Genomic DNA, 23301 nt, shown 5'->3' on the forward strand with positions numbered 1-23301 from the left:
TAGCCCTGATAATAAGGCCACTGGGGACAGAGCCAAGATGGCTACTGGAAAACAGGGACTTGCTTAAGCTCTCCCCCAAATCCCTCCAAACAACTGCAAAAAAAAAATGGCTTTGAACAAATTCTAGAGCTACAGAATCCATGAAATAACAGAGAGAAACAAGGCTCCAGCCCAAGACAGCCTGGATGGTCACTGGGAAGGGTATATCGCATGGTGCTGGGAGAGGAGTGCAGCCCAGTGTGGGCCACACCAGGACAGACCAGACTGGGAGTCAGGCGCTGCAGGCCTTAGGACCCTGAATCACTGAGTTGTGGCAATTACCAGACTTCTCAACACACAACCACCTAAGACAACTGAACAGGTCAGTGGAAAAACTGTGGGATCAGGGTGAGAGAAATGTGCAGTCTGGCCCCAGCCCTGGGGGCAGTGGAGGTGGCCACAGCAGGAGCAGGAAGCTCCTGTGGCTGCTTCCAGAGCTCCAGCATCAGCTGCTTTCAGGATCCTTGGCCCACAGGGTGGGAAAAATCAAATGGTGGATCAGAGCAGGAGTGCAGGGAGCACTTTGCTGGCACAGAGGCAGGGTTCTCTTGCTTTTCCCTGCTTGGATCTGGGTCACAGTCCTTGTTGGTGGTTCTTGGGGGAGGAGGAGCACTGCTGTGGCAGAGCTTGCTGTATAGAAATAGCTCTGAAAACAATAGCGCATCCCCTCAAGCTTGGGACAAACTACGTGCTAAGGGAAGTCATACACTGACAAAAAGCTCAAGGGTCAAGTAGTTGGCTGGGAACATGACCAGGCAGCACAAAAGGACTCAGACTCAGACTATAGAATCTTTTTTTGGTGACAAAGAAGATCAAAACATACAGCCAGAAGAAATCAACAAAGTCAAAGAGCCTACATCAAAAGCCTCCAAGAAAAACATGAATTGGTCTCAGGCCATGGAAGAGCACAAAAAGGACTTTGAAAATCAAGTAAGAGAAGTAGAGGAAAAATTGGGAAGAGAAATGAGAGTGATGCAAGAAAATCATGAAAAACAAGTCAACGACTTGCTAAAGGAGACCCAAAACAATACTGAAGAAAATAACACCTTAAAAAATAGACTAACTCGAGGGGCACCGTGGTCCCTCCAGCTGTCACCCGTGGGTCTTGGCCTGACCATCCACTCTCTCCTTTCCCCTACGGTGCCCGGGTCCTGCGCCTCCTCCTCCCCGCTATGCGAGAGTCATGAGTCTCCCGGAGCAGCAGCAGCCGCTGCCCCCGCAGGACCTGGCCCCGCTGGAGCCGCCGGCCCTCGGCCGGGGCTTGGGGCCGCCTGCAGTTCAGGTGATGCTTCTCCAGATGAAGGGCTAATGGAAGACTTGACTGTTGAAAATAAAGCTCTGGAGCAGCTGGCACAAGGATTACTTTCTCATTATTTGCCAGACTTGGAGCGATCAAAGCAAGCCCTGCAGGAACTCACACAGAACCAAGTGGTATTACTAGATACATTAGAGCAAGAGATTTCAAAATTCAAAGAATGTCATTCTATTTTGGATATTAATGCTTTGTTTACAGAAGCTAAATACTATCACAACAAGTTAGTGAATATAAGAAAAGAGATGCTGATGCTTCATGAAAAGACATCAAAGTTGAAAAAAAGAGCACTTAAGCTCCAACAAAAGAGACAGAAAGAAGAGTTGGAACGGGAACAGCAACGAGAAAAAGAATTTGAAAGAGAGAAGCAGTTAACAGCTAAACCAGCTAAAAAGACATAAAAAAACTAATTGGCACTCATCTTGTCAATGTATATATGTTTATTTTTATATGTATATATGTATGAGTGTGTACATATTTTTTTCTTTCCCCTATTCCATATTCTTTGGATTTAAGAGAGCTTCATTGGTAGGGTCATTTTGATGTAGTGCCTTATGCCACTGTTCAGAATTCTAATGTGCTTTGCACTTACCGAATTGCCATGTTTTCATTCTAACCATTTAGGATGCCATGTTTTTCATTGGTTGTCAAAATGTAAATCTGTTTTAATTTTATATGATATTTAACTTTTTTTAAAAAACTTTGCTTTTCTTGTACTTTTAAAAATCAACTGGATTTTTGCCTTGATACAGCTAATGATGAATGGTTTGATTTCATTCATTTGACACATATTAAAAGCACTTACTTTGTACGGTGCCCTTGGGGTTGAAAGAATAGTTAAGGTTCTGTTACTGAACACGTACAAAATTTTAAATGTTTGTTTATTGGAATGCTTTGCTCTTTTTTGAGCCATACAAAGATGACTTTTGATTCTCTGCCCCATGATTACATTGAGGGGGACTCTTCTGTTGATTTTGTTAAGACAGAACTCTAAAGATGTTACCATGCCAACTACCTAACAATACATGCCATTGGCAGGAGGTGCATTGTATATAGTCTACATAAGTGTGTAGGAAATTTTTCATGGGAAAATTTTGGCACAGGAAATAATGACATAGTATTAGTGGCATCTTTGACATAGGAAAATGAGCAAAAGAGAAAATTGTCTTTATAGAATGGAGACCACGTAGTTTTTCTTTTCCTACCATTTTTAAAGTTTATATCCTTACGACATCAATGTCTTAATGTGCTTTAAATTGGACTAGATCTGTAAGCTGGTATTATAGGGCTACTGTGGTACTCTATGACCGTTGACCCTTCTTTACTTGAACATTTATGACATAGAGTAACAATTTTGAAGCACTGAAATGATATTCAAGTAGATAGGGATGCTTAAGCCCCATTTCTTGATTTGCCAGTGTGGTCTCTAGCTCTGTCTTGTGACTTTGTCTCATTAGGGGTTACCTTATCATTCCATACTTTGCTTCATTTATAAAATGAAAATGATATGTTGCCTACCCATTTTATAGTGATATTAATGGATTGGAGAAGGTTGGTAAAGAAAGTACCAAAAAGAAAGACACACACCATTGTGAAACTTAGCCTTTTTCAGAAATTTTTTGAATACACACAGGAAAATATTATGTGGGGGAAAACTATAGTTTCACTCTCTAAAATCCAGGGTTCATATCCCATTTTTAATGTTAAGGGGTATTTACCAGTTGTCTAATCTCTATCATATAGAGAATGAGCACAAAACTAGGAGGGTATATGATTTGAATGTATATCTTTTCTAATTCACGTTACAATTTGCAGATATCTTTTTATTAAGCTAGAATCTACCTCTGATCACATATCAGGCTGATACAGAAGGATAGGAAAATATTTGATTTTGGAAGAATACAAAAAAAATAGGTCCATTAACACACTTGGGTTCTTCTTCTTCTTCTCAAGTGAATGATTAATCATAGTACACACCCATCTGACTTTGACTCTAGACTTATGAATGTTGGTTTCACATGGCCAGATATTGAGATCTATACACTGAAATTGCCTGGGCAGGATTTCAATAAATTAAACATTTGAAGGAGCAGTATCACAAAACTTTCTGTGCATAAAAATTGGTTTAATTTGGTGGAGTTGAGTGGTCTAAGTTATTGAGCTCATTTAAAATTATTACATATCCCATTGTTGTGTGATCAGTTCTGTCACCTGATTTTTTTTTTTAAGAAAGGCTTTAAGACTGAACTCTTAACAGGCAGTAAATATCTTGAGTATTGTGGGTTATACGAGTAGTTCATTTAATTAGCAATATTAAAGTAGATGATGAGCTTGGTATGTATAAGGCACTTAATGGTTTAATTTTTTGCTTTTCAATAACTTAAGAGTAGCAAGTTGAAAAGCTGATCTATAAGTAACCAACCATTTTTAGATCAGGTTGTAAGTTTTAAAATGCAGTTATTTAGTAATTGAAACACAGCTTACAGACTTAACTTTTTCAAAAATTTTTATATAGTTCTTGAACTGTATATAAGAACATGGGTGTATAAGAAGTTGAAAGTTACTAACAGAAATTAATTTGGTACTGTATTGAGCACAAAACCAATAAAGAAGTAATGGCTTGGTCCTTAGGATCTTTCCATATTCTACTTTAAAAAAGAAATCACTGCCTTTATTTTGAAACTATATCACGTATGTACTGAGGATTATTTCGCTTTAACTTGTGACATTTTAAAAATGCTGACTTTGTAGCAGATCTCCTAGTTTATTGCGGACATTGAATGTAATTCAAGTTGTGCAGGTACTGAGCTTTTTCTGATAAATGTTGTCAAAAGTTATTCCAGGTGTACTGTCTGTTCCTTCATACATTAGTCTGGTTTTGGAGCTTGTAAAACAAGGAATATTTTTTACATGTTTAATAAAAAGTGGCTTATGATGAAAAAAAATAGACTAACTCAAATGGCAAAAGAGCTCCAAAAAGCTAATGAGGAGAAGAATGCCTTAAAAGGCAGAATGGAAAAGGAGGTCCAAAAGACCACTGAAGAAAATACCACCTTAAAAATTAGAATAGAGTAAGTGGAAGCTAGTGACTTTATGAGAAATCAAGAAATTATAAAACAGAACCAAAGGAATGAAAAAATGGAAGACAATGTGAAATATCTCATTGGAAAAACCACTGACCTGGTGAATAGATCCAGGAGAGAGAATTTTAAAAGTATTGGACTACCTGAAAACCATGATCGAGAAAAGAGCCTAGACATCATCTTTCAAGAAATTATCAAGGAGAACTGCCCTGATATTCTAGAGCCAGAGGGTAAAATAGAAATTGGAAGAATCCACCAATTGCCTCTTGAAAAAGATCCCAAAAAGAAAACTCCTAAGAATATTGTAGCCAAATTTCAGAGTTCCTAGATCAAGGAGAAAATATGGCAAGCAGCCAGAAAAACAATTCAAGTACTGTGGAAACATAATCAGGATACCACAAGATCTAGCAGCTTCTAGATTAAAGGATCTAAGGGCTTGGAATATGATATTCTGGAGGTCAAAGGAGCTAGGATTAAAACCAAGAATCATCTACCTGGCAAAACTGAGTATAATACTCCAGGGCAAAATATGGATTTTTCAATAAAATAGAGGACTTTCCTGCTTTCTCAATGAAAAGACCAGAGCTGAATAGAAAATTTGACTTTCAAATACAAGAATCAAGAGGAGCACAAAAAGGTAAACAGGAAAGAGAAATCATAAAGGACTTACCAAAGTTGAACTGTTTTGTTTACATTCCTACACGGAAAGATGATGCTTGTAATTCATCAGACCTTTCTCAGTATTAGGGCAGTTGAAGGGAATATACATACATACATACATACATATATATACACACACACAGAGGGCACAGGGTGAATTGAATATGAAGGGATGCTATCTAAAAAATAATAATAAAATTAAGTATTGAGAGAGGAATATATTGGAAGAAGGAGAAAGGGAGAGATAGAATGGGGTAAATTATCTCACAAAGAAGTGGCAAGAAAAAGCAGTTCTACTGGAAGGGAAGAGGGGGCAGGTGAGGGGGAATGAGTGAATCTTCCTCTCATCAGATTTGACTTAAGGAGGGAATAACATACACACTCATTTAGATATCTTACCCTACAGGAAAGTAGGGGGGAAGGGGATAACAGAGGGGGGATGATAGAAGGGAGGGCAGATGGGGGAGGAGGTAATCAAAAGCAAACACTTTTGAAAAGGCACAGGGTCAAGGGAGAAAACTGAATAAAGGGAGACAGGATAGGATGGAGGGAAATACAGTTAGTCTTTTACAACGTGACTATTATGGAAGTGTTTTGCATAATGACACATGTGTAGCCTATGTTGAATTGCTTGCCTTCTTAGGGAGGGTGGGTGGGGAGGGAAGAGGGGAGAGAATTTGGAACTCAAAGTTCTAAAAACAAATGCTCAAAAAAAAGCTGTTTTTACATGCAACTGGGAAACAAGATACATAGGCAATGGGGCATAGAAATCTATCTTGCCCTACAAGAAAGTAAGGGGAAAGGGGATAAGGTGGGGGGGAGTGGGGTGACAGAAGGGAGGGCAGACTGGGGAAAAGGACAATCAGAATATATGCTATCTTGGAGTGGAGGAGGAAGGTAGAAATGGGGAGAAAATCTGTAACTCAAAATCTTGTGGAAAACAATGTTGAAAATTAAAATATTAAATAATAAATAATAAAAAGGAAAAAAAGAAGGCCACTTCATCATGTGAGGCAGGGGTGAAGGAGAAGATAGTGGCAGAAGGCATCTAGGTGATAGGAGATGAGGAAGACGGGAGAAGAGGGAGCTCATGTTGAATGGCCTCAATTTTTTCTATAAAATATAAGGCAAAGTTCTCAGCTGAGAAGGTGGAGAGGAGGGGGGAGCCATGAGAGGTTTGACATTGGCCTCTAATCTCTTATCTCCACTTGCCTTTCAGACATCTCGAACTGGATATCAAGTAGACATCTTAAACTCAGTATGTTCAGAATGGAATTCATTATCTTTCCCCAAAATCCAAGGGCAAAAGGTGCAGTCTCTACCTCAAAAGAATTCGACTCAAGGCTTCTTTCAGTCAGAGACAAGGTTTACTGTTTTGCCAATAGAAGATATGTGGGACAAGCTGTGCCCGCAAGGAAATGGAAGGCACAAGGTACTCACACAGTCTTTGGTTTTCTCACCTGAGGAGGCTGGCCATTAGGTAGCAGCAGGAAGTGGGTAGATCCTTTTAAAAATTGATAGACTTTCTGGTTTTGTTTTTACATCATAAAATCATAGATTTAGAGCAGAGAACTTAGAGTTCACTGAGTCCAAACTTCTCATTTTACAGATGAGGAAAATGAGGCAATGAGACATCATGTGACTTGTCCAGGGTCACATAAGTAATTAATATTGGACATGGGATTTGAACCTAGGTCTTCTTGACTCTGAGTCCTTTGCCTGATTCACTTCAATGTCACCTTCCATCATATTCACTTCCATATATGTCTTTCCTTCTCCTCTCCAGAAAACCATTCATTATACAAAGAATAATAGGGGAAAACTCCCCACAGTTTAACAAAACAAATCCATTTATCAACACTTCTCAAAAGTATATGAATGAATGAGTGAAAAAGCATTTTAAAGGTATATACTATGTGCCAGCTATTGTGCTAAGTTCTGGGGATACAAATACTAGCAGGCAATACAGTCCCTGCCCTTAAAGAGGTTACATTCACAACCTCAATGTCATCTTCAACTCCTCTCACTCATCCCACTTATCAATCTGTTGCCAAGTCTTGTCACTTCTACCTTTACATCACCTCTTGTATATGTGTATATATGTATGTGTGTATATATACATATATAAATACATGCACACGCATCTATATACATATATATACAGTATCTATACATGTGTATGTGCATATCTACCCTTCTCTCCACTGTCCGGTTGGCCCTTTTCGCCTTACCCCTAAATTATTATAATAACCTTTGGGCTTGGCTCAAATCTCTTCTCACTCCAATCCACCCTCCACTCAGCCGTCAAAGTGATCTTCCTAAAGCAAAGTCTGACCATGTCATTGTCCTATTCAATAACTCCAGTGGGTCCCTATTATCTCTAGGATCAAATATAAAATTCTGTTGAACTTTTAAAGGCCTTCACAACTTGAACTCTTGCTATCTTTATAGTCTTCTTGTATTTTAATACCTCCATACGCTAAATGATCCAGATATACTGGACGACTTGAAATTCCTGAAACATAATACTCCGTTTTCAGACTCCATGTCTTTGTAATGGCTGTTTCCCATGCCTGGAATGCTCTCCTTCCTCCCCTCCATCTCTTTGCTTCCCTGTCTTCCTTCAAGGCCCTAGTCAAATCCCACCTTCTGAAGGAAGTCTTTCCTGGTGCCTCCTTGTCTCCCTTCTACATTGCTAATATCTTCTCTATGAGATCACCTTCCATTTACATTGTGTATATCTTGTATGTACAAATTTTTTGCCTGTTGTTTCCATTAGAATGTGAACTCCCTGAGGGCAGGGACCATATTTTTGCCCTTCTTTGTATCCTCAGTGTTTAGCATGATGCCCAACACATAATGAACTCTTAAAAATGCATTCCGACAGTCATGTAACAATAATGTTAAGATTTTTTAAAAAGGGAAAATGTTTGTTATAGTAAAAGCATTGCACAACTTCTTAACATCAATCCAGCTTTCTCTCCTCTTGCTATTCAATTCTGGCCCCAACTCATCACACTTCTTGCTAGCATGACAAGCTCTATGAGTTGTCCATCCAACTGCATAGCATAGTCTTGACAATAGGCATTCTTCACTTTTCTCTGTGGTTAGTTAGGCTGAATTCTTATGTGATTATGGATCCCATTTAAGAGGTTCTATAATATTCTGGCAGTCATCCCAAGAACATCTGGAGGACTCCATCATTTTATAGGGAATGCTCTCTCATTTGGACTTTGTGCTAAATATTGCTTCATGATAGTATCAAACATCTATCTTTGAATATCTGTAAAGATGTAGTCTCCTACACAATATTGTTTAGAGAAAGCCATCTTGTTTCCTTGTCAAACCTTCATCAATGGTATCTTCAAAACATATGTATGTTTTTCTCATAAAGATTCTGTAGAAATGTGAAAGTAGACATATTGGTTTGCAATTACTGTTATTCTCTTCAGCTTCTTTCTTTTCCTTTGTTTTTTTTTTGGTAACAATGGCTGAGATTTTTTTTCCCAAGCCTTTGGCATCCTCACCTTTTTTCAGCTCTTTTGAGAATTGATCCTTCAGTGTCCTTAAAATTATACTGCTTCACCTTGATGGTGGAGCTGTGAATTGGTCCAACTATTCTGGAAAATAATTTCAAACTAAGCAAAACAAATGCCTAAAATTTTTTTCTGATATTTTGACCTAGATATCTCACTACTAGACATAAACCTACCCCCAGGAAGTTCAAAGAGAGAAACAAAGGGCCCATATATACCAAAATATTCATAGTAGCAATTTTGTGGTAGCAAAGAAATAAAGTCCCAATGGACTGCGGAAAGATGGAACAAATTATGGCATGTGAATATAATGGAATATTATAGTGTCATAAGCATATGAGAAATTCAGAAAGCTGATACTGAATGAAATGAGCAGACTGAGGAAAACAATTAACACAATAACCAAAATAATATAAATGAAAAGAACATATAATACAACTAATACTTGGTTATAGTTTTTTCTAAATGAAAATGGTATTACTTAGTTTCGTTATTGATCTTATTTACCTGTGGAGAGCCAGCCATATCCTGTTTAGGCCTTATTAGACCTCTGCAAAGCAGCCTTTTTACATCTCTGCACAGCAGGATCATGGCAAAAGGCCATGTTTAGGATAAGAAGATGTGGCAAAGAAAACACACCTTCACAGCTGATTATCCACATGGGAAAGAACTGAAATGTTTCAGTATGATTACCCATAAGGGAAGGAACAGAAATGTTTCAATTTGTTAGCCTGTAGGAGACTAGTGTCTCGTTCCCAGGGACAAGGAGATAAAAAAACCAAAGCTCCATTGTACTCTTCTGAGAAGTCAGGATGACTCAGCAATTAACCTGTATAAAGTACTGTCAGTAACTCCATTAAAATTAGTCTATAGCCCGACTATACGACTTGCCTAGCCCCATGTCTTTGTCTTTTTGTGTGAATTACTTCATCATATATTCATGCCACTGCCTGCGCATTTACCAAACAAGGTTCTAAATGAACTTTTGACTATTTCTAAAAATTAAGCCATACCCAAAGGATAAAGCTTTACTACTACTAAAGAATATTTAAAAGAAAGCTATTGGGCCTATGCCCCTAAATTGTTATTTAAAAAAACATAAACAAAAGAATTATCTGTTCAAAGATTTTCATAGCAGCATCATATGTGTAAAAGGAGGCTCTCCACTGAGATTTTCAACAAAAGCTAGAGTTTTAGAGGAAATAAAAGACAGAAACATTGATAAAGGGGAAGGAAGTCAGATGCAAAATAGACATTATGTACCCCAGTAAAGAGTCTGAGGCCTAAGTAGCTCAACTGCAAATGAAGAGTCCAGTGAGACAATGAAGGGCATTTGTAACTTTTGTCCCCAGCTGCTTTATAATATCCATAAAGAAATGTGAGAAGAGGAAATGACTGAATCGGAACTAATTACACTAAAGAAAGTTGGAATGTCTTTCTGTAGGAAAGGTCTTATGAACCAGGAAGAATTGTCCCAGGGCAGTTAGGTGGCACAGTACATAGAGTGCCAGGTCTGGAGTCAGGAAGAAATCACCTTTGTGAGTTCACATTTGGCCTCAGACACTTACTAGCTAAGTGACCCTGGACAAGTCACTTAATCATGTTTGCCTCAGTTTCCTCATCTGTAAAATCAGCTGGAGAAGGAAATGACAAACCACTCCAGTATCTTTGCTAAGAAAACCCTAAATGGGGTGACAAAGAGTTGGACACAATGGAACAACAATACTCCCACCTCCTGCTTGGAGGTGACAACCTTCTAGGTGACGCCTGGTTAGACAAAGGGAAAAGGCTTCTAAGGATCTTAAGTTAAGTTAAGCTAAGTTAAGTTAAGAGAAATTAAGATAAGTTAAGTTAGCCCTAGCTAAAAGAGCAGTATAGGACCAGATGAAAAGAGTTCTGTAAGTCTCCAAAGAGAGAGTAGTATCATCCTGCCAACCTAAAGGCTCAAGGTTAAAAACAAGACTTTACCTGCCTATCAAGGAAGGAATTTCAGGAGTACAGAAAGTCCACTCATCCAGTAGAGATGGTACACCTAAGGGCTCAGAAACAGAGCATCAGGCTTGACCTGGGTGCACAGCAGCACAATCAGTTCCTGCTCCCAACTTCGCCCCGGAGCACAAGGCCTGGCACTGTGCAGCAGCAGCTGAGAGACCTGCTTCACCCAGGTCGTCAGTATACAGACATGTTCAACCAAGTCCTGAGCCCTACAAGGAACAAATCCATTTGAAGTGCTGTCTGTCTAGGAGAGACATCACGCCCTCTGAGGAGGCAGCCTAGCCAGAGCTTTATGAGGAGCCTCTGAAGAGGAAAAGTGCATTGAGACTGCCATTTGTCACTGGGTGACTCTTTCCACATCCCCCTGTCCCCACCACAGACTCTGTGTACCTTGGTGAGACAGTATGCCCCAGGGATGAGGGAGAATGCTTTGTAACTGCTGTTCTCGTTCTGCCATATGAGTAAATGCCTTTGCGTCTACTGGCTGAAGGGGAAGTGCACCAGGTGGGCACTTAGAAGCAAGTGTAAAGAGATTTGCCTCAAACAGGATGACTCTCAAAAGTATTATCGCCACGCCAGTGGGGACCTGGCTCACCAGTATTAGGAAAGGTTAGGTCAGTAAACCAAAGGCAGGGAGAATGTTTCATACATAATTGCAAAAAAAAAAAAAAAAAAACTGTGAATAGTCTAAAAGCTCACCAAGAGAGAGATGGTTCAAATCATTACATAAGTTGTGCCCAAGAGTTTGAACATGACATGCACCAAGTTTCCCGTTTCTCTTCTGACTCCGTGTGGCCGCATCAGAGATGGTGGAGTCCCTGGCTGCTTTCTCCCATGGGATTAGTTAGATCTGACACTTCTAGACACCGTGTGTGGTTTTCCTGGCAAATATACTGGAGTTATTTGCCAAGTTATCCTTCTCCAACTCATTTTACACATGAGGAAACTGAGACAAATAGGGCTAAGTGACTTGCCCAGGGTTGCACAGCTAGTGTCTGAGGCTGCCTTTGAACTGAGATCTTCCTGACTCCAGGGCCTGCACTCTATCCACTGTGCCACCTAGCTGCCCTTCCCAAGTGATAGCTCAGTGCCCCCTAGTAGTGGCAGGGCATAGGGACATCAGGGAGGTGATGCCAGGACATGCGAGTGAACTGGATTTAAGTGAGGTAGGGCTGTGCAAGTCACTGGCCTTACTTTCTCCTCTGGAGCCATCTGGGTCCAGTGGCAAGATATATATCAGGACGATGGGAGATGGTCCAGGATGCAGTAGGGGACCTAGACCTTTTCAAGTTAAGGTCTTCAACAGGACTCAGTTTTTCTGAGGCAATGCCCATTCCGCGATTAAGACTTAATAAGACATCAGGCAAAGAGTAGCCTTTAAAAAGAAAAAAAAGACGTGGAAGGGGAAGACCTTGAGGGTTTCTGGCCAAAACAAAAACAATTGCTATTTACGTTCATTCTGAGCCAATCAGGGCCCAAACAATGACCCACAAGAATTTGGCCTGGGACTTATTTAGGAAGAGACATCTTCCATCCTGCTCTCTGACTCCCTCTAGTGGCAAGTAGAGCTGTCCTCAGTCTTCCAGTTGGGGTATGAGGGATGGAGAATGCTCTTTTCTCCCACCCTGGGGCTGCTCCCACAAGAAATGTATACTTGACTAAGCAAGCCAACTCCTGGATTATTTTTTCTGCCTTATGTATTCCTTTCAGGAAAAGTGACTGAATATCATTCTCAAGATGGAGGTGTACAGGCTCAGAAATGATCTTATGAGTTCAAGAGGTCCTGGATCAATCAGAGAAAATGGCAACAGGCAGAAGCCATGTTCCTGGAATTGTCTGGGCAATGTGAAAGGAAGTAAAATGGGGTCACAACTATTCATCAGTCCTGCGTATTGCTTCACGTTCTGATTGTTAGGCCAAAATTAGCATAAGCAGCAGAGAATCGATCCATACATTGACACATCTCAGCTTCCGAGGCTGCACTGAATGCACAATCATCTGCAAACAGAAGATCATGCAGCAACACTCCCTCCACTTGGTCTTGGCTTGTAGCCTTTTCAAGTTGAAGGATCAACCACCAGGGTGGTAGTTGGCCTTGATGCCGTGTTCATCCTCACTGAAAGCACTTGACAACATGCCAGAGAACATCATGCTAAAAAGCGTGGGAGCGAGCACACAGCCTTGTTTCACTCCACTGGTGACCGGGAAAGCATGAGAGTATCCTCCACTATCCAGAACCTGGGCAAGCATGCCGTCATGAAACTGACATACGATGCTGATGAAATTCTCAGGGCAACCACATTTTGACATAATTTTCCATAAGCCCTCATGACTGATAGTATCAAAAGTCTTGGTCAGATCTACAAATGTGGACAGACCTCTGTTCTGCTCCTGGCATTTCTCCTGCAGTTGTTGGGCAGCAAACACCGTAGTGACTGTTCCTTGGCCCTTTCTGAAGCCACATTGGCTCTCAGGTAGATGACCATCTTGCCACCAGTGACTGAGAGAGACCCCTCTATGATTGTCACAGGACAATATATTTCCTTAGAAAGATTCTGAAGATCACCTGGCAGGATAAGATACCAGACACTGAGGTCCTTTCTCAAACTAAACTGCTAAGCATTCAAACTCTACTTTAAAGAGCACAACTCTGATGGGCTGGCCATGTTGTTCAAATGCAAAACATATGCTTGCCAAAAAGACTATTTTCTGGAGAACTCACACAGGGCAAGTGTTCACATGGCGGTCAGAAGAAGCAATACAAGGATACTCTCAAGTTCTCTCTTAAGAACTTTGGAATTGATTGTGTGACATGGGAGACACTGGCACCAGACTGCTCAGCATGGCATGCCCACATCAGAGAAGGTGCTGTGCTCTATGAGTAAAGCAGAATTGAAATAGCTCAAAAGAAACATAAGATGTGCAGATTTAGAGAATCCACCCTAAATGTTCACATGGACTATTTGTGCCTGACCTGTGGTAGAACATTCCCAAGCTTGTATTTGTCTGATCAGCCACAGTTGGACACACTGTAACTTGACTCTAACATAGTGATGTCAGTTTGGTCCTCTTTGAGAACAAAGGACAACAACCAGTACCAACCAAGTCTTGCCAATATGCTTTGTAAGTCTTTTCAAGTGAACAAGCTTTTACTGAGTGACCCATATCTCTCCACTTTTCCACAAGGATAGCAATAGAGACTTTAAATTTTATGAAAGGAAGTTGTACAACCATGTTGAATGGGTCCACTACAAATTTATGTCACCTAATCTCAACTGAGCCCTAACAAGCTGTACAGAAGTCTTTTCACTCGTCCCTGATAGACCCCCTCATCAGACTCTCCACAGACTTGATTTCAAACTTTCTCTTTGCTCTTCAGGATACCCATACCACCCCTTACCATCTTCCCCTCAGTAGAAGGCCTCAGTGATAAAATCATGAGATCACTTTTCTCCCCAAAGCATATCTCAATTCACCTCAAGTTCATCCCAAATTCTCTCTTACTTTGTTAGTCTTGAAGGAAAAGGGGGTCCTTCTCTGCCAAGTCCAAAGTCTTTATTTAAGAACTTGATCCTATCTCTTCTTAACTCTTCCAAGAGCTTGCCACTTCAATGATCCTGTCTCTTTGTCTAATAATTATTGCCTCCCTTTCTACTGACTTTCCCCCCCTATTTCCTACAAAAAATACACAGATCTCCCTCCCCCTCAAAAAACCCCCCAAACTCCCCCAAACAGACAGCCCTCCCGACTTTACCTGACTGGTACTATCCCCCCCTGCCAATCTATCTTCCATATCTCTCTTCTTCATAACCATATTAAGAAAAGTTGTCTATGCTTGTTGCCACCAGTTTCTTACCTCTCATTCATCAACCCCTTGCAATCCTACTCCTAATCTCAATACTCAACTGAAACTCTTTCTTCAAGGGTTTATTGTTAACAACCAAGGCCAATCATCTCAGCCCACATCCTTCTTGACCACTCTGTGGCATGTAACATTTCTGACCACCCCCACTTCCTAGACACACTTTTCTTCATGGGTTTTCATAATACCATTTATTGTCTTCTGGTTTTCTTCCTATCAGACCATTCAGGGTTCTTTTTTTCTAATTAAATTTTTATTTTTTTTTCTTTCCTCACTTCCTCCCTTTTACTGAAAAAAAAGTTTTTAAGGAAAAGTCTGGATACACAAGGAACTTACCAACCTACTTATTATGTTTTTAAGACATGCACCCTTGTAATAAATATGTATAGCCAAGCAAAATAAATTCCCACATTGGCCTTGTCTAAAAATGTATGTTTCATTCTGAATACTGAGTCCATTGCCTGTTGGCTTACTATCTATATCTCACCTCCTATGTGCCCCTAGGCTCAGTTGTAGTACCTCTTTTTTTGGTGATCTTATTGATTTCCATGGGTTCGATGGTAATCTCTATGGAGATGAATCCCAGCTCTACATATCCAGCCCTCATCTCTTTTTTGAACTCCATTCCTAGAACATAATCTATTAGGAAGCTTCAAGTGTATGTTCTGTAGCCATTTCAAAGTCAACAAGTAAAAAATGGAATTTCTTTTCTTTTCTCTGAAACCCAACCTTATTCTTTCTTACTCCTCTCTTGGGTACCACCATCCTTCTGGGTACCCAGATTCCCAATCTTAGTGTTATCTTCAACTCTTCATTTTTCCTCCATCTCCCACCCCATATACCGCCAATTTCCAAATTTTATTTTTTTTTACTTCCACAACACTGCTTGTAGCTGTCCTCTTCTTTCCACCCACATGGCCATCGCACTAATTCAGGTCTTTATCGCCTCTTACCTGAATATAATTTTAGCCTAGTAATTGTTCTCTTTGCCTTATATTTCTCCCTTTTACAATCCATATTCCACACAGTTACTAAAATGATATTTCTCTCTCTCTAAACAGAAGCACAATTCTGACCGTATCACTCACCTACATAAGAAACAAATGGCCCCATAGGCATGCATAGAGTACAAGCCAGTTGAGCCTCGATAACACCCAGCTCACACTCTTCTCATGCCTCTGAGTGGCACCCTATTGTCTTGAAAATAAAATATCAACTCTGCCTTTTGACACTCAGAGCCATTCTGTCTTTTGGGACCAAATTCACATTACCCCCTCTCACTTAATCTACTTTCCAGCGCACTTTAATTACTTGCTACAGTAGGATGGAGGGTGTGTTCAGGGAAGACTAATACCTCTAATGTGAGGGCTGCTGAGTCATATTCAGGGCTGCTTATCCACCTTTAGTGTCCACCTGATTCACATAATTCTCACCTGTGGCTCCAAGAAGCTATAGCGTGGGAAGTGGCCATACCCTGGTAAACCATTTCAGCATATGGGCTAAACCCGGTCAAGTATAACTGAGGGACCTCAAAGCCTTTGATGAGTTAGAGGGGTGTCTACCTCAAGAATGTGAAGACGCCCCCAAGCAGAATGGGTGGATGAGAACGATTTGTTCCAAAGGCCATGAAGGTGACTGAAACAGATGCTATGGAGTGCTTAGAGCTTGGCTAGACATTGAAGACACCAAGGTCATCCACTGCATCCCAAGCCATCATTCATCTTGACTTTGTCTTACCACTGGACTTCAATAACTTGGAAGAGTGAGGCCAACAACTTCTCAAAACTCTGCCTCACTTAAATCCAACTTATGCGTGAATCAGAAGACATCACCCATACCATTTTACCATTTTCACCTACCTCAAAGTCCTGCGGTGACAGGTAAGTGACAAAACAGCAGGTGTAGATACATTGGGAGCTGTAGTCATAACCCTGCATATAGGTGGCCCAAACCATAGGTGTTCTTCTCAATGGACTGAAGCAGAACTGGGATTTGGCAGCCCCCTGGGTGTCTGAACAGCCTTTCTGAAGTGCCACACTGCTCGTCTCCTGCCATGAGGAAGGGGCTAGAAAACATGCCCTAAAAATTGTCTGCTTCACCCAAACCTGACCTGCTTACCACAGGTGGGGATTCAACCCTGCTGTTGAAACACAAGATGATTCCACTCACTGTCAGTACATGGAATGCGAACATGCTTATAGACAACATAAAATCCAGTAGACCTGAAAGATGAACAGCTCTTGCTGTGAGAGAACTCAGCAGGTATTGCTTCCAAATAGCAACCTGAGTGAAATAAGGCTGGAAAATGAAGGCCAGCTTACAAATGTCAGAGCTGGATACAAGTTGTTTTTTTTTTTTCTTACTGAAGTTGGAGCTGGAGCACCACGAAGCTGGCATAGGTTTTACAATCAAAACTAATCTAGGCAACAAGCTTGTATGCCTACCAAAGAGAAGTGAATGACAGACTCATAACAATGAGATTGCCACTTGCAGGAATGTGCCACAGTACCATCATCAGTGCATATGCTCCCACTATGACTAACCCTGATGAGGTCAAAGAAGAATTCTATGAAGAGCTGTAAACTCTCATCTTCAATATGCCAAAAGAATACAAGTTTATAATTAATGCAAGAGTAGGCACAGAGTATCACCATGGCAGGGAGTCCTTGGGAGGAATGGAGTGGGAAACAGCAACAGCAATGGTCAATTACTACTGAAAACTTGCGCATCTCACAGCCTTCTCATCACCAACACTGTATTCCATCTACCTAAATGCAACAAAACTTCATGGATACAATCTTGCAGCAGAAGTCAAAGTCTTAAGTTACTGTCTTACAGATCACTTTGTTTAGTTGTTGTTTATCCTTCTTCTCTTCTATGTGACTAAGAACATTTAAAAAATTAAAATGTATTAAGGGAAGCTATATAGTAATACAGTTATGCCATCATGAAATAGTTGATGATAGAAAGTTTGAACTTTACTTTTGATGGAATTAAACTCTGCCTCCTTAGAGATGGATGAACTGCCCTGCTGGAAAACCCTGTGGAGTTCTCATTTTTCATTTAGCAGATATCAGTTTAGAGCACAGTGGTGAAAAGGAACTGTCCATAATAAAATAGACTTCAATAAATGAATGACTCATTTTCACTCAAAAAAAAAGTTCAAGAGATGCTTAGAGAACTGTAGGAGTCTTGGCTCACTGAGAAGGAAGATGAAATTCAGTTTTACACTCCAAAGTGCTTTTATGATGGCCCTATTTATGGGCCAAAGACATATGGTACATCTCAACTGCTCAGGGCTGACGGAGCAACATTGATTAATGGTAAGGACATGATGCTGGAGAGATAGACTGAACACTTCTGTGGTGATCTCAACAGACAGTTATCAATCAATACTGAAGCCAATGTCTGGATACCTCTAGAGAGGCAATCCCTCTCTAGCTGAACTTGCAACTTGAAGAAGAGGTTTCGAATGCCATTAGGTTCCTCTGCTGTGGCAAAGTGCCTGGTGCTGATTCTACTCCAGCTGAGATTTACAAGGCAAGGGGGATCCACTGCTCCTACAAAAGCTGACTAAAATTTTCTGAGTTATATGGCAAGAGATGTTTATTGCCTGACAACTCCAGGAACGATGCCAGTAGCAGAACAGAGGTCTGTATACAATGTCTGTCAATCAGAGCAAGGCCTTTGATCCTGTCAGTCACGAGGGCTTGTGGAAGATCATGGCAAAATTTGGTTACCCAGAGAGTATCGTATACCAGTTCCGTGATGGCCTGTTTGCACAAGTTCCAGATAATGGACAATGCTCTCAAGATTTCCCAGTCGCCGGTGGAGTGGAGCAAGGCTGTATGCTTGCTCCCATGCTTTTGTAGCCTAATGTTTTCAGCAATGTTCAAGTAGAATGAAAGAGGCCTCGAGGTCAGCTACTGCACTGAGGGTAAATTATTTAACTTGAAAAGGCTGCAAGCCAAGACTAAAGTGGAGGGAAAGTTAGCATAAGATTTTTTGTTGGCAAGTAACTGTGTACTCAGTGCAGCCTCTCAAGCTGGATGCAACAAAGCATGGATTGATTCTTTGCTGCTTGTGCTAATTTTGGCCTATCAACACCAAGAAAACGTAGGTTCTTCACCAGTCAGGACCATACTACCCACATGTGGAACCATTAATTATAGCAAATGGAGAAATGTTGTGGCTAAGTTCATTTACCTTGGGAGAAATATAAGGCAAAGAGAACAATTACTAGGCTAAAATTATATTCAGGTAAGAGGTGATAAAGACCTGAATTGGTGCGATGGCCATGTGGGTGGAAAGAAGAGGACAGCTACAAGCAAGGGATGTACACGTAGATGATGAGGTTGATGCACGCATTGCCAGAGCTACCTCAGTGTTTGGGAGGCTATGAAGGAAAGTGGGAGTAAGAAGGGGTGTTTGGCTGCCTACCAAACTGAAAGTCTACAGACTGTGCTGACTTCATTTGTTGCATGCCTGTGAAGCCTGGACAGTAGAAGAGTGCCATGCCAGGAAACTGAATTGCTTCTTCTTGAATTGTCTTAGGAAGATTCTGAAGATCACCTGATAGGATAAGGTACTGGACACTGAGGCTCCCTTTTGAGCTAAACTGCCAAGCCTTTATGCTCTAGTACAAAGAGCACAACTCTGATGGGCTGGCCATGTTACTCAAATATCAAAAGTACATTTTGCCTTAAAAGACTATTTTTTATAGAGAACTCATACAAGGCAAGTGTTCACATGGAGGTCAGAAAATGTGACACAAATATACTCTCGAGGTCTCTCTGAAGAACTTTGGAACTGATTGTGTGACATGAGATGCTGGCAAAGCATCACCCAGCATGGTGTGCCTGCGTCAAAGAAGGTACTGTACTCTGATTGAAGCAGAATTGCAGTAGCTCCAAAAATAAGTGAGATGCACAAATTTAGAGACTTCTCTCCATATGTTCATAAGGACTATTTGTGTCCGACTTGCGGTAGAGGCTTTCAAGTTTGTATCGGTCTGATCAGCCAGTCAGACACATGGTACCTTGACTCCAACATAGTGATGTCATTTTGGTCTTTAAGAATGAAGGACGACAATCACCCAACCAACACAACATTCCATCTCCCACCCTTTGGCCTTTGCATAGGCTATCTGTCTTCTGTTTCTGGAATGTTCTCCTTGCTCACCTCCATTTCTTGGAATCCCCAGCTCCATTCAAAGCTCGGTTCATTTCTTATATGAGGTTTTAGTTTTTTTTAATCTCTCCAGTATCTTAGTATTCTCTCCTCACCACCTACTTTGCATTTACTTGGTCACAGAGGACATAAAGCTGACCTTAGAACTAGGAAGTCCAGAGTTAAGTTCTGCCTCTGATACATACTGGCTGTATGACCCTGGCCAAGTTACATAACCTTGCAGTATTCTACACAACTCTCTAAGAGCACGAGCTGAAGAGCAACTGCATTTATAGAGGGAACTTCCTTATCTGGCACCACCCTGCATCAATGAAACCATTGGTTCAGTCCATGTCCCCATCCCTTTTTACTTAGTATATGCTTTGTCTTTACTTACCTATGTACATGTTGTTTCTCTTCAGTGGAATGTAAGGCTTTTGAGGACATGGCCTGTTTCATATTTATTCTTGTATCCCCTGCACCTAGGCAGCTATGTGGCACAGTGGAGAGAACACCGGGCCAGGAGTCAGGAAGACCTGAATTCAACTATGACTCCAGACACATACTAGCTGTCCTCAACTGTAAAATGAGGATAAGAATAAAACATTTTTTCTAGGATAAGGGTCAAATAAGACAATACCTGTAAAGTGCACAGTGCCTGGTACATAATAGACACTTATTAAATACTTATTTCCTTCCTTAATAAATGCCTGATGAAATGAATTACTAAAATCTAGGTAAGTTACATCTATGTCAGTCCCCTGATATTCTAGCTAAGTAACTGTCAAAAATAAGAATAAAGCAAGCTTGGCATAAATTTTGTTCAGTGAAGCCATGCTAACACTTCTGGATTCCGGCTTCCTTTTCTAGGTGTGCACCAGTCATTCTTTAAATGCTATATTCCAGAGGGGCAGCTAGGTGGCGCAGTGAGTAGAGCATTGGCCAGAGCACCGGCCCTGGAGTCAGGAGGACCTGAGTTCAAATGTGACATCAGACACTTACTAGCTGTGTGACCTTGGGCAAGTCACTTAACCCCAATTGCCCTGCTTTCCCCCCTCCAAAGGAAAAAAAATTAAGACTAAATGCTATATTCCAGAGAGGCAACACAGAGTAGATGGAAGAAGTAGAGATGGAAGGTGGCCTCAGAGCCAAGAAGACCTGGGTCCACGGACACCCTCTGATCCATTCTGACTGTCTATTGTGTCAGGAATTGAAGGTAAGCTTATTGGACTATAATTTGCAGAATCCAGTATTTTTCCTTTTTAAAAAAATGGAACATTTGCCCCTCTCTGGTCCTTTCAAAGATCATCAAACTGGAGGATGTAGCTCATCTCAGTATGAGTTCAAGCAGCTAGGTGTTTTCTTACTATCAATTTATCTATTTATTTTCTTACTCTCTATTTATCTGGAGTACCAACTCCTTATTAGACTTATTTGTTATGCTCTTTCCTCCAAAAAACATTCTCCTTGGCAGAGAAAACGAAAGCAAAAAAAAGAATTAAGCAGTTCTGCCTTCTTTCTCTCGTCATTTATGATTGTTCCATCTATCCTAAGCCATAGACCTGTCCCTCTTTTGAGCTTCCTATTTTTCCCAATATTACTTTTAGAAAACCCTTTTTGTTGTTTTTAGCTTTTCTCACCTGCTTTAACACTACTAACATTATTCTATCTGGCATTTGTATTCATTTTATTATCTGCCAATTTTCCATAGATATCTTAAACTTAACATGTCCAAAACTGAACTTGTTATCATTTCCCCTCTACTCCCAAACCACCTCGTCTTTCTAACTTCCTGATTACTGTCAAGGGCACCACCAACCTCCCAAGTTACCCTGGTTTTCAACATAGGTCTTATACTTGGCTCCATTCTCCCCGTTCATCCCCTCAATTTGTTGCCAAGTCCTATCTGTTCTACCTTCATATCTTTCATCTGCACCTCCTTTTCTCCTCTGACATAGCTACCACCTTGGTTCAGGCCCTCATTATCCCACACCAGGACTGTTGCAATATTCTTCTGGTTGGTCTCCTTTCCTCCCACTCCAGGCCATCCTCCACTCGGCTATCAAAGTAATCTTCCTAAAACACAGGTCTGACCATGTCATTGCACTACCGAATAAATTCCAGGGGCTCCTTAGTTCCTTCAAGATCAAATATAATACTCTTTGTTTAGCTTTTAAAGCCCTTTATAACCTGGCCCTTTTCTACCTTTCCAGGGTGCTTTTACCTTACTGCCCTCCATGTACAATGTAGTAACTCTGGCCTCAATGCCATTCCTCACACATGACCAGCCATCTTCTGACTCTGGGTATTTTTGCTACCTATCCCTCATACCTGGAATCCTCTTTCTCCTCACCTCTACCTCTTGTCTTCTCTGGTTTCTTTTAAGTCTTAGCTAAAATTCCCCCTTCTGAAAGAAGTATTTCCCAATCCTCCTTAACGTTAGTTCCTTCCCCCTGAGATTATCTCCAATTTATCTTGCATATATCTTGTTTGTATATAGTTGTTTGTATGTTGTCACCCCCATTATAATGTGGGTGACGTCCTTGAGGGCACAGACTTCTTGTCTTTGTATCCCCAGAGCTCAGCACAGTGCATGATACACAGGAGGCATTTAATAAATGTTTCCTGACTTGGCTAGATAGGACCTCTCTGGGACTCAGTTTCGTCATCTGAAAAATAAAGGGCAGAAGGACTCTAAAATCCTTTGCAGCTCAAAGCCTAGGGTTTATGAACAAATATAATACATCTGTATTTCACAGAGAATTGTACCAACATCTTAGCCACTAGAGGGATTAGATCCAGATGTTAGCCTAGAACAACAGTTAAAGTAAGTTAAGGTTCACTCAAGGGATAGAACCAGGCTTGACAGTTGGCTAGTATGTTTCAGGCCAAATGAATAAAACAGAAAAAGAATAGAACTACGAGCCCTGAAGCATTCTAGACTAGCTAAAAGAGCTTACCGTACAATTAGTGAAAGTCAGCTAAAGCCTGGCAGAGGAATCTTTGGGTTCATACAAGAAAAGGCTTTCACTGCGTTCAAGAGTCCACAGATCAAGGAAAAGCTACTAAGTCAAATGATAGCCCAGCTAGGGATCAGAAAAGTGATTTGGAAGACCCAAAGAGGAGACTAGAAAGCAGGTTCTGGAAGAGACTGAGAGAATCCCTCCAGATCTGTCAGTGGCATTAACCTGAATCTCAGGATAGATACCAAGGAAACTTGGTCTGGTGTCTAACGCAGACAAAAAGCTGAGGACAGGAAAAGGAACAGACAGGAGCCAGGTACCCCAGAAAGTGTACCAGTTAAACTGATTTGTGGCTAGATTTGAGGCACCTAAGATAAGAAATCTGTACTCGGTAAAGCTTTTTCTTGGTTGTACTTTTGGTTTTCTCTAAAGAGTGTATGTGTGTGTGTGTGTGTGTGTGTGTGTGTGTGTGTGTGCGCGCGCGCGTGCGTGTGCGTGTGCGTGTGTGTGTGTGTGTGTGTGTGTGTGTGTGTGTGTGTTAGTGATTCTCAGGAGAAAAAAAAATTTAAAAGATGAACTAATAAAAAATGAAGGAGGCTATGAAACATCCCACTCCATTTTCACTGCATTAAATTCCAGGATTGTCAAGTACTATAGGTTTTTCAATTTTTTTCAATTTTAT

The 23301-nt window shown here is 40.8% G+C and overlaps 1 protein-coding gene and 1 pseudogene across 1 annotated transcript in view; one reads left to right on the forward strand and one right to left on the reverse strand.

Annotated features, from left to right (window-relative positions):
- The window catches only part of SLC26A8 (solute carrier family 26 member 8), a 167746-nt gene that overhangs the window by 51681 nt on the left and 92764 nt on the right, over positions 1 to 23301 (reverse strand). The window lies entirely within an intron of this gene.
- On the forward strand, positions 1223 to 1752 carry LOC118857332 (annotated as a pseudogene).

This window comes from Trichosurus vulpecula, chromosome 7 (genome assembly GCF_011100635.1).
Source record: "Trichosurus vulpecula isolate mTriVul1 chromosome 7, mTriVul1.pri, whole genome shotgun sequence".
Lineage (NCBI taxonomy): Eukaryota > Metazoa > Chordata > Mammalia > Diprotodontia > Phalangeridae > Trichosurus > Trichosurus vulpecula.